Genomic DNA, 13,047 nt, shown 5'->3' with positions numbered 1-13,047 from the left:
ATGACAAACATAATATAATACCCTCCATGCTATGGTGGAGGGTATAAAACACAGTATTGGTAACATTTGTCGAGAATTTATTTAGATATCAAATTAGAAAATTCCTGTCTGTTTCAGAGATATATGAGTCTATATACACATGCTAATATATTTATGTGACCCATTTTAAAGTTTAAGTAAATTGGACCAATATATACAATATTTATGTGAGATCTTATAATTGTGAAAATAGTGTCGTTTGCGAACTGGTAAGAAGACTGGAAAATATTAGAGCATTTCTTCAACGATTATGATTACACTGTGCAACACAAAAAATAATTACGGAGGAAATGCAGCAGATTACGATAGTAGATCCAAACCGTTACTTTTAATACCCTTTAAAAAAATTAAAAAAAACGTCGAAAAATACCACTTAGATGAAAACCGTTATATGGGGGCTACACGAAGACGTGGAGCTGCATAAGTGATTTTCTGTCATAGGCTGTAGTCCCGATTCCGAACTTCAAATACAAATTTTTATACAATTCCTTTAAATAATGTCGCTAATATCATCAAATTTGAAACAATTGTGGCGAATAATGTCAGCTTTACACCGAATAAAGGGAGTTACCGCTATATATGTGGGCTATACAAAAACCTGAACCTGCATAGACAATTTTCCTTCATACGTTATACTACTTATTGCGATCTTCAAACTTAAATAGCCAATATGAAATTTGAATCAATTACGATCAAAAATGTGGCTACAATAATCAAAATATCGAATATCGAGGGGTACTGTCATATGGGGTATATATATATATGTAGGGGACCTATATAGATAATTATTTCCCAGGGGATGAAGTATTCAGAAGGAACCCCTTCTCAGGCTAAGTGTCTATGTTATATTTTAGATGAAAATAAGAGGAATATTTTGGTTGATATTTTAACCCTCGAAAGAGTTAACAAAGGGGTCTTTTTGGTCTTTTTTTAATGTGCGAAAAAAATTAGATTTTATCCTCTGATTAAGTCCCGCACCGGCTACAGCGAAACAAAGATTTCTAAAATTAATTATTTTTGTAAGTAGTCTACACAGCAAAAGGTCATACTCCCGCAATAATTTAAAAACATAAACAAATTTTTTACATTAGGGCAATCACGTTTAGAGGGAGTTTATAGCCATATTTTGAAAATGGAACCAAAAAGAGCCCTTTGTGGACTCTCGAAGGATTAAAATTATTAAGCCGAATAATCCTCGTATTATTATTATCAGTAATATTACATCTCAATCCAAAAATTTTACAAAAGAAGGGGGAAAGTTGTGATCATAAAGAACTTTCAAAACGCCGATACACATGTCTTCTATTTTTAATATTTATAATCTACTGAATTTTTCTGTAATTATTTTCTGATTGATGCCAGGATACCAATTGTATCTAATTCCCAGTAGGCCAATAATAATGACAAATATAAATATCTACATATATAAACAAGTAAGCAAAGGCTATAGTCGTGCGGGGCCGACCATGTGATACCCTACAACACTACATAATGGTAGAAGTACCCTTATGTCCAAATCCATTTTGGAAGATTTCGCTTTTGAAATTGTGTCATAGACCTTTTTGACTAGGGACATTTGCCCAATACTTATGCAAACCGTAGTCCTGTTAGTTACAGTTAAATATAATCCGATGGTCATGCAAAATGCTACTCTTCTTCCCTGTCCTTTACTCTCTTCTCATGCAAAATTGGTTTCAATTGTGTGATAAGGAAAATTTTTCTGTTTTTGGTACATTTGAACCCCTAAATATTTTTTGATCATCTCCAAAAGCAAGAGACCCCTCTGTGTCTCTGAATTTAGACCCATCTATATAATTTGCTTGTCTATGATATTTGGATATATTCGACAACGAAATCAGCACAAAAAGCCAATAGTTCGCCTTTTTGTGTATTTTGGATATCGTCTGTAAGTTATTTTCAACGTTTCAGTAAAATGTACATTTTTGTTTTTTTTTTTTTTCTCACAAAAGTAATGGTCCATTCTACCCGCTGTCCTAAACTCTCACTTCATGCGAGATTTCGTGACCTTTGGTTTCTATTTGTGACCTTTATAACGTCTGCAAAATCAGAAAAATTTTTAGTTGTTGGTACATTTAAACCCCTTAATATAGTGCGAGCATCTTTGAAAACAATAGGCCTAGCCCTTCTGAGCCTAAAACTACCCTTATGACAATTTTCGTGAGGATCGGACGATAATTGCAATCTGTATATAATAACCCCAACCTGTGTTGCAAGTTGAAAAAATATTACAAAATGTACACTTGAATATTAGAAGTCAAATTGAAAAAATCGCATGCGATAAAAAATATGAAAAAATGAAAAAAAATTCACAAAATACCTCAAAATCTATATTAACTTCATTATTGGTATCTTTTTATGAGATTTGTTTTACATTTTATACTTTTATGCCAAGAGGGCATTCTGAATTGACAAAATTTCTCAAAATCGTTCCAGCCATTCTGGAGATAAAGATAAATATATCCGATATTTTTACTATCGGCATCTACGTAACGGTCAGAATTGACCTGTTCGTCTATTTGTGATTTCGCCAGCAATAAAAACATTCGCGGTTTAACACAAATGCTATGGTCTATTTCAACCACTAAATGTTACCCGATGACCATCAAAATTGGGAGGCTTCTGCCCAGCTCAAAGCTCTAGCCCCATGCTAACTTTCGCTTCGATTGGTCTATAATTGTGACCTGTAGAGCAACTGCAAAATCAGAAAATTTTTCAGTTTTTAGTCCATTTCAACCCCTAAATATTATGCGATCATCCCCAAAAGAAATAGGGTTCTACTCTGACATTAACCCCACCTCCATTTTCCATTTCGTGAGGATCGGACCATAATTGCGACCTGTAGAGTGATTACAAATTAACATGAACAGACGGACGGACATACATAGCTAGATCGACTCAGCTCGGCGAGATAAGAAGATCCATATATACTTTCCTATGTGGGAAATCAGTATTTCGTGGTGTTACATAATTTTTGGCCCAATCAAACTTATAATACCCCCAACACATAGTGTTGTAGGGTATAAAGATTAGTGAATTAACTGACTGACTAACGGAGAATCAAAGTCCGGACGAAACGGCTGAAGCTAGAATGATCCAGAATTCTGACATTTTGATATGAGAGTCACTGATGAGAGATGGATGTTTCAAAGGGTTTTTAAAGATTCGAATTAAAGGTAACGAAAAATTCTTAAATGAAGTTTGGTTTGAGAGTCAAGTTTGGTTTGAGAGTCAACATTAGAAAGCAAGTTTGATATACGAAAGCGGTTTTGAAAATATGTGCTTACTCTACTAGATGGTACTAAATTTGGAAGAGTTTGGTTAGGGTAAACGGATGAACTTGGAATTTTAAAATTTTGAATTGGTGTCCCTGCTGGTGGTAGGTTTGTGACAAAAAATTGGTTTTGGAAATGTTTACTACAAGTGCATGAAAAGTGTTAAATATATGCTACAGATATTGGCCATTTAGTGCACAATTAACACGAAATCGGTTGAAGATATATGGGACCTATATCCAAATCTGATCATAACACATTTGATACACTTATTTCTGAGCTGCATCTGATATTTGCTACTAAAGATCCTTGTTGTAGAATGCATATTACGATTGTGAGGGACTTAAGCCCCCAAATCGGATGAAACATATATATATATATATATGGAAGCTATAGCTATATCTGAACCGAATTTGATTTACTTACTTCTAGACTGAATTCGGTGGGATTTACCAAAATACAGGTCATTTGGACTTATTTATATTAGCTATTTGGTGTACAATTAATCCGGAATCAGTTGATGATATATGGGAGCTATATCTAAATCTGATCCGATTATCACCTATTTCAATAGGGCTCGTCCTTGGTCCAAACAAGTATTATTTGCAAAATTTCATCCCAATCGGATAATAAATGCGATCTGCATTTTGTTAACAAGAATGCGTGGACGGACTGACATGCATAAATCGACTCAGAATATGATCCTATGAAGATAGTTAAACGTCACTATGGGTCTATCCCGCTTCCTTCTCCATATTACATACAAATGCACAAAGACATAATACCCTTAACGCTATGTGGAGTGCTGATAGTTAAATATGCCATTATCTACTTCTTAAATCAGAATACATATATGAAATCTATGAAAATGTCTTAAAACGTATATTCTAATACCAAATTACTTTCCATTTTGTTTCATTTTGCAAACAAAATGATGTCTATGGTTTCAATGCAGTTCATATTTGTATAGCTACGAACAACGAACGTGTTGAGCTACTCTAGAGAAAGACGAGAAAGTAGTGCAGTTTCTCCTACTCAAATACGCATGGCTAACTTTACCAAAGGCATAGAATATCAATGATATACAAGAGAACGTAAGAGCGGCGAAAGTAGTCAATATTTCTATATTTACACAGGCAGTAATAAAAGTTTATGTTTATTTTAGATAAACTTTTAACACATACATGCGCCCACCACACATACTCTCATATTCAGCTTTGGCGAAAAACCAACACAGTCTAAAGATTAAGGGGAAAACTTTAGTTTGATTTTCCAATGTACAAAAAAACGTAAACGAAAAACTGTTAGTGTGTTGGTAGTTCGGAGAGTTTGTTTTTCTTTGATTTGATAATTGCAGATAATGGTTTAAGGGGATTTCTCATGTCTTGCTTACAATGAATAATGGTAGTTTGATAAGCGGGGGAGGAGTTTTGGTTTTCGGGTAAAGTTTTCAACTTATTTGCAACTTGATATTTTGACTTTGAATTTTTCAACACTCCTTTTTAAGAGGGGGTTTCTTTCCTTTACATTGCCACAATCTCGCCATTGTTTAATTATGGCAAACATTTAATTTATTACTTTTTAAGAAGTTTCTACTACTTTCAATAATCCGCAAATATTTTGGTTTTCATTTTTTGTGCAGTTGTTGGCTGTGGAAAACTTAGCATATTTGGGAATGTGCAGCTAGCATTTTGTTACTCACAAAATGAAATTGTAAAGGTTTTTTGAGTTTGGTGTGTAATTAGGTAAATTAATATGAATATGCTTACCAGCAGTAAATTTCTGTGACGTTAACGTCGGGAGGTAAATTAATCCATCTGGATTATTGACAGACTAACCACAGATATACTAGGTAAATTGTGATATTTTTGCTTTTTTATGATTTTGATATTTTGTTAAACTATCTATATTTAAAAAAGAGTAAAATAATTGACAGACCGACTTAATGATTCTTCAAAGCCCAGATGAAACGGCTAAATCTAGAATCTTAATGGAAATTTGTACTAATACGGTATGAAAAGTGCTAAAAGGTATTGAAAATGGTACCCTCTGAATTTGACGAACAAGTAGAACTAGAACTTTTAAATTTAGAATGATGGAGTGTATAATGGATCTACCAAAGGGTTTCTAGAAATTTTCACGGTAAGTGTACGAAAACTATAAAAAAGTACTGCTTTTGGTACAATTTCGTATCATGTGAACAGTTAGAGCTAAAACTTGGAATGGCAATAAAAGTGGCAATCAAAGTAGCTAAAAGGTACTGAAAATGGTACCCTCGGAATTTGACGAACCAGTAGAGCTAGAACTCTTAAATTTTGAATGATGGAGTGTATGATGGATCTACTAAATGGTTCCTTGAAATTTGAACGATAAGTGTACAAAAACTATAGAAAAGTACTGCTTTTGGTACAATTTCCTATCATGTGAACAGTTAGAGCTAAAACTTGGAATGGCAATCAAAGTAGAGTCGGTGTAGGGAGGTAGCATTAAGAGTGTTTGCTTATGTATACTTAAATTACTAAACGGTACTAAATGTGGTACAATTTGAATTTGGGGGAAGAGGTGGTGCTGGAATCCTGAGATTTGAAATGGTACTTATGTGCATGAAAAGTAGTAAAGTGTACTTAATTTCGATTTGGGTTAACCGAAAGAGCTGGAATGCTGAAACTTGGAAATAAGTTTACAACAGTAAACTGAGGAATATGTACTAAATGGTACTAAATTTGGAGAGATTGAAGATGATTTGAAGAGATGGAACTAGAATCATGAGATTTGAAGTTTATATTGGAATTAGTACTTAGGAGCATGAAAAGTCCTAAGGTGTACTTAATTTCGATTTGAGTTAACCGAAAGAGCTGGAATGCTCAAAATTTGGAAATAAGTTTACAACAGTAAACTGAGAAATATGTACTAAATGATACTAAATTTGGTACTATTTGGATTTGGGTGAACCAATAGAGCTGGTATACTGATAGAAGAAGGATACAAAATTTTGGAATTATGATTAATGTTGGATTAAAGGACTGGGGTATATAGAAATTTTTGGATATTCGTACTTATGGTACTAAGTTTGGTACAATTTGTACTTGGTGAAATTCTTTTTGATGACTTTTTGAAATGATTTTTGGACCAGATATCATATAAAGCTGTTAAATAAGTGTATCAAATTTTGTCAAGATCATTTCTGATATGGATATAGCTCCCAAAAATATGACCAACCGATTTCGGGTTAGTTGTGCATCAATGAAATGAACTGAATTTTGGCATATCCGGCCGGGTTCAGTCTAGAAGCAAGTATATTAAATTTGATGAAAATCGGTTCAGATATAGCTATAGCTCCCATATATATGTTTCATCTGATTTGGTGTTTTAATCGCTCGCATTCGTAATATGCATTCGACGACAATGATATTTGGTACAAGTTATCGATACAGCCCAGAAGTACCTCTGCCAAATTATATCAAGATCGATTCAGATTTGGATATAAGTCACATATATATTTTCATCAGATTTCGGATTAATTGAGCACCAAATGCCCAATATTAACCCAAAGGCCTGAATTCTAGCATATCCGACCGAATTCGGCCCAGAAGAAAGTACATCAAATTTAGTGAAAATCGGTTCAGATATAGCTATAGCGCCAAAACATATGTTTCATCCGATTTGGTCTTTAAGTCACTCACGTTCCAAATATGCACTCTACAATCATGATATTTGGCACCAGATATCAGATACAGGCCAGAAATAGCTGTTTTAAATTTTATCAAAATCGGTTTAGATTTGAATATAGCTCCCATATGTACCTTCAGCCGATATCGGTTTATTGAGCATCAAATGGCCAATGTCAATCCAAATATCCTGAATTTTGGTACATCAGCTTAGAAGCAAGTGCATTAAATTTGGTGAAAACCGGTTCAGATTTAACTATAGCTCCCATATATTCATATTTTCACCCAATTTTTCTTTAAGTCCCTCAATCTCATAAAATGCACGATACAAGAAAAATATTTGGTGCTAGTAATCAGAAACAGACAAGAAATAACAGTTTTCAATTTTATAAAGATCATTTAAAATTTGGACATAGCTACCATATATCCGATTTATTATCCGATTTCAGGTTTGTTTTGCATGAAACGGCTAATATTAGCCAAAATGGAGTGAATATTTGCACTTTCAACCGAATTAAGCTTAGAAGCAAGTATTTCAAATTTGCTCCCATATAGGGTAAGTGTACCAGTAGTCAGCACTTTTAGGATTTTCAATTTTTCAATCTTTCAACATTCTGAGTGAAATCTTTTAATTGCAGAAAAATAAAGTCGTTCAGATTCAAAATTTTGTTTACTTTTCGAAATAATAAACAAAAATTTAATTTGTTTTTATTAAATTGGCAAAATTTGCAATTTTACTAAAATAGTAGTTTTTTGCCAGTAGTCGGCACCATATTCCAATGCTCGGCATGTCTATTTGCCAGTAGTCGGCATATGATATTTCAGTAAAAAAAATATTATTTTGTATATTTTTCAATTTCAAATAGTATAAAACAAGGTTATATCACTAATTCACAGTTTAATCCAGAATTTTAAATTAATTTCGCTTTTAAATAGTGTTTTACTTAATTATCATTCAAAACCAAATATAGGTAGAAAAGAAAAGAATAGTATGGTTACATTCAGTAACGTATGTATTTTCGCTTAAAACAAAAATGAGACTAAATAAAAAAAGTACCTTTCTCATCTGATCTTTTTTCTTTAGATAGCCAACATTTTTTTCTTTCAAAACTGCCACCACCATCTAAAACATCACATAGCTTAATTTAAAAAACCTACTTAATTTAGAAAAGTTGGTCAAAAAGCACAAATAAAAGCAAATGCCGACTCAAAACAATTTTTAGTTTTTGGATTATTTTTAATACTTTTCTCAAATTTTGGTGAATTAGGTCAAAAATGATATTTTTCTAGTAATCGGCACCCCCTGCCGACTACTAGCAAATCTCTTTTTTCTGTTCCTAATGTCGGCATTAAATAATATAATAGAAAAATGTTTAATTTATATGTTCTTAAGTTATAAATTGATCTTTAGACTGCTATTTACTATTATAAAATATTTCTGATTTCAAAAGTATTAAATTCAATTTACTTAAATCGATTATTAAGGTGACGCCACCACTAATTTTTTCTTTACAAACAAGAACTATCGCAAGCGTTGGAAGACACTCACTGACGAAACCCGTTATTCTCTCGTAATAAATGATCGGAGCTCATTGTTTTTTTTTTACAGAAAGAGAGCAGAGAACACTGTTGACGTTTTTTGCAATTATTTCATTATTTGGTCAATTCTGTCCTTAGTTATTTAAGTTTAAATTTCAAAACTGCCGACTACTGGGACATGCCGATCTTAGGCGCACTTACCCTATATGTTCAAACGATTTGGTGTTTAAATCTCCCATTTTCGGAATATACGCATATATATGTATTTTGTACCATAGAGCTCAGAAATGCCCAGATTTTTTTTACGAGAGCTCTACTAAATATGCACAGTGGCGTAGGGTATCATATAGTCGGCCCGCCCGACTTTTGGCTCTTCCTTACTGTTTTTCTTTTTTTGTTGATAACCTTCCTTTAATGAGATTTTATACTCTTAGTTATTTTCTTACTATCGATTGGGAGATGGAAGAACCCGTTGTATTTGAAATCATCAACGGTCAATTTTCTTCAAATTTTTCATGTCACTATATTCCTGTCTATTACAGAGCTAATGTTTGGAAAAAATGGAATACATCTCTTTCTCTAATCTTCTCAACAAAACTTCAAAAATTATGAATAAATACATGTATCTTAAATAAATCGAATTGAGAACGCGATGTCGTCCGAACATGGTCCATGGTAGTATTTATAAATTTAGATAAAGTCCCAAACTCGGATTTTAACTTTAAATTTCTCTCTCTTTTCTTTCATGACTAAGAAAAACTTTTCTGAAACCAAACTGTGAAACCAAATAAGATGCCGTTAATATAATTAAATAGCAGACATAGGCCTCAATTTCGTTGTAAAACTTGTCACTTTTTTCAAAAGGAAGACATTTCGTGCCTATTATAGGTAATTGTAATTTTACCTTAGTTAAATAATATACATCCAATGTATACATACTTATATGGTATACGAAAGAAGTGGGCATGAAAAGCCTGTATTATGACAAACAACATTTTCTCATGTTTTATGACATTAATATAGCTAACTGTTTCATGTTTACTAAACTCTTTTTCCACATCCTTTCCTATATAGTCACTGTATCTCCTCGGCATGAATGGCTCAATTACATTTGTTTGAAATGTTTAAGAGAAAATGTAAATATTATGTGCATAAAATAGTCATAAATATGAGGCTCGGCCGTAGCTGCACGAGCGTCTAATGTGGATGGATACAGGCAGGCTGCTTGCATGTTTGCATAGAGTCACTGCTGCGTTCAGGATACATATGGATGTCTGTCGGTCTGTTTGTCAGCTGCAGACATGTTACAAGTGCAACAACGAGCAGTAGCATCTAACATCCGATAGTTGGTACTTTTGAGAGAAAACAAAAAAATAGGCGAGTTTCAGTAGTGTTGGAAATAGTAGTAGTTTTGCATTCAAGAAAATAGTAGTTGCAACAGCAGAGAGAATTTAAGCAGTAGCAACGGTATACGTTGTGACATTAAAATACACATAAAATATATTAAATCAACTTACATACGGACATTAACACCATTTTTATAACGTTTGGCGTTGTTTAAGTCAGTGGCGCAGATAGTTGCTTGTATACGTAAATTATTAAAAAACATTCAATAATTGGTAAAAACCAGTAAAGAAAGTCTTAAAGTCGGGCTGGGCCGACTTTATGATACCCTACACCACTTTGCTAATTTTGTAGAGCTCCACATAACCATTATAAGATTTTATGGGAGAATTTGATCATACACGCTATGATTATAATTGTAATTTAAAGTTCAAAGGACTAAATATGCCGAAACATTTGTATCTTTTAAATTCGGAATTGTATTGTCCATTTGGTGCACAATTAATTTGAAATCGGATAAAGATATATATGGGAGCTATATCCAAATCTGAACCGATCTCGATAAAATTTGGCAAAGATATTTCTGAGCTGTATTTGATATATTTCCCTGAATATCGTTGTTACGGAGTGCATGTTACAAATATGACAAATCGGATGAACAGTATATATGGGACCTATAGCTATATCTGAACCGATCTTCACCAAATTTGACATACTAGCTTCTAGACTCAATTCGGTCTTAAGTGCCAAATTCCATCCCATTTGGACAAATATTAGACGTTTGGTGCACAATAAATGGTAAATCGGACGAAGTTATATATGGGAGCTATATCCAAATCTGAACCGATCTCGATAAAATTTAGCAAATGTATTTCTGAGCTGTATTTGATATATTTCCCCAAATATTGTTGTCGCAGAGTGCATATTACGGCGGCGGTGGACAAAAATAACAAATCGGATGAACATTATATATGGGAGCTATAGCTATATCTAAACCGATTTCGATCAAACTTGGCATGACATATTTTCAGGCCTAATTTGGGTGTATTTGCAAAATTATATACAATTCGGGCTGATATTACACGTTTGGTGCACAATAAAAGGCAAATTGGACGAAGATATATATGGGAGCTATATCTAAATTTTGACCGATTATCTCCAATTTCAATAGGGTTCGTCCTTGGGCCAAACAAATGATCTGTGCAAAATTTCGTCTGGATCGGGCAATAAATGCGACCTGTACTTTGTTTACAAAAATACATGAACAGACGGACGAATGGACGGGCATGCATAAATCGACTCAGAATGTGATTCTATGCAGATCATCAAAAGGAACTATGGGTCTAACTCGTTTCCTTCTGCCTGTTACAAACAAATGCACAAAGACATAATACCCTGACCACCTTGTGGTGTAGGGTAAAAAATTCGAATACTGTGGCATTAATTCGAATACTGTGGCATACCACAACCAATTGAAATAACCTACTAACACTTTGGAACACAAAAAAATGTTTATCGGAAAAATCCATCTGACGAGCTAAAAATAGAAGACACGTGTTGTGATCTTGAAATGAAATCTATACATTTTAGGCATATATAGTATCGTTGGCAAGGTTAGAGAAAATAATACGAGGATTATCTAAAAACTGCCTGTAAATAGGATCGTAGGTAGTCAAATATTCTACAAATGTATGTGTCAAGTGTCTTAATTTTACCTAAATCCCAGGAACCGGTACTTTATGTTACTTTATGCTAGAATCTATATATATAAAAATCAATTGTTGTTTGTTGGTAACGGAATCAGTTGAAAACGGCTGGACCGATTTGCATAATTTTTTATACAAACGTTTGTCATACCCCGAGTTAGGTTTTTAAAGAAAAAAATATTGACCACGCCTCCTTTTACGCCCACTATTTCAATTTATCTAAAATCCTTATATTTCCCAAATAATAAAGATATTGGTTTAAAAATTATTACACGAGATACTGTTGACCTTCCCTTCAACCCTAAGTACTTGTTTGTGGGCTGATGAACTGACCACGCATACTTTTTAATCTATCTATACGTCTATATATATAAATGAAAGTTGTGTTAGTTACTACGCTTATAACTTAAGAACCGCTGAACTGATTTTAATGATTCATACAAATTCGGAATTGTCTCTTATCCAAAAAGGATAATATCCAATCGCGTAAAAATGTGATATGTTAACATTTTTATTTTGACTTTTGAAATGTACAATAGTAATGTTTTATTTTGCATGATTTTTTCCATTTTGACTTACTTTTTTCTAATGTACATTTGTAGTAATGTACATTTATATTTTATTTTTGAATTCGAATATTAATACCAATTTATTTAATTGACTTGATTTCTTGAGAACTGAAATTGATGGTGGGTTACATGGAAGTGTAGTACCGAATTATGTGGTGGCGAAACGGAGTAGATGATAATGCGGTCACACCAAAGTTGAAAGATAATTACTTTTTCAAAATCGTTAAAAAAAATCACGAAAAAAGAGATCCTATTGCAAAAATTCTCAAAACGGGAAAATATCGAAAAAAAAATTTCCAATGGAATTGAATTTTAAAATAAAAGTACATTCTATTGACAAACTTTGTAAGGATCTCTAAAAACAGTTGCTGTAAAAAATCAGGGAACAAGTTGAAGATTTTTTCAATTTGTTATTCTTTTTTTGTCAATTTTTTTCAATTTGTATTATCATATTGAATTCAGTGGATTTTTTGTGAAATAAGTGCGAAATACGATGGTAACTGACATCTACCTTTCAACTCCAGGGCCTACATCGTGCTTCAGCTGGAAGATGCGCAGACATTTAAACAAACAATGACCGAAAAAGACTAGTGGGGCTTATTTCAAAGCGTGGCCCTACTTCTTTCATGTGACAATAATCCGTCCAATGAGAGCTCAAAATGCAAAAAATTTTGGGAGTACAATCAGTAAAATACCAAATATAAAGGGTGCAAAATAGTAGAGCGAATGGTACTTTTAGTAAGAAAAGGATTTCTATCCTTCCAAAAATTCTTCCTGAACATTTAAGATACAATAATCGCTTTTGCAAGTCATGATATCGATCATAAATAACCATCGTATGATTTAAGCTATTTTTGGAGTCTTCGTCACTTTCTTCTATTTTTGGGCC

Source organism: Musca domestica, unplaced genomic scaffold, assembly GCF_030504385.1.
Source record: "Musca domestica strain aabys unplaced genomic scaffold, Musca_domestica.polishedcontigs.V.1.1 17, whole genome shotgun sequence".
In the NCBI taxonomy this organism is placed as follows: Eukaryota; Metazoa; Arthropoda; class Insecta; order Diptera; family Muscidae; genus Musca; species Musca domestica.
The sequence above is the reverse complement of the archived record's forward strand: the minus strand, read 5'-3'. Positions refer to the sequence as shown.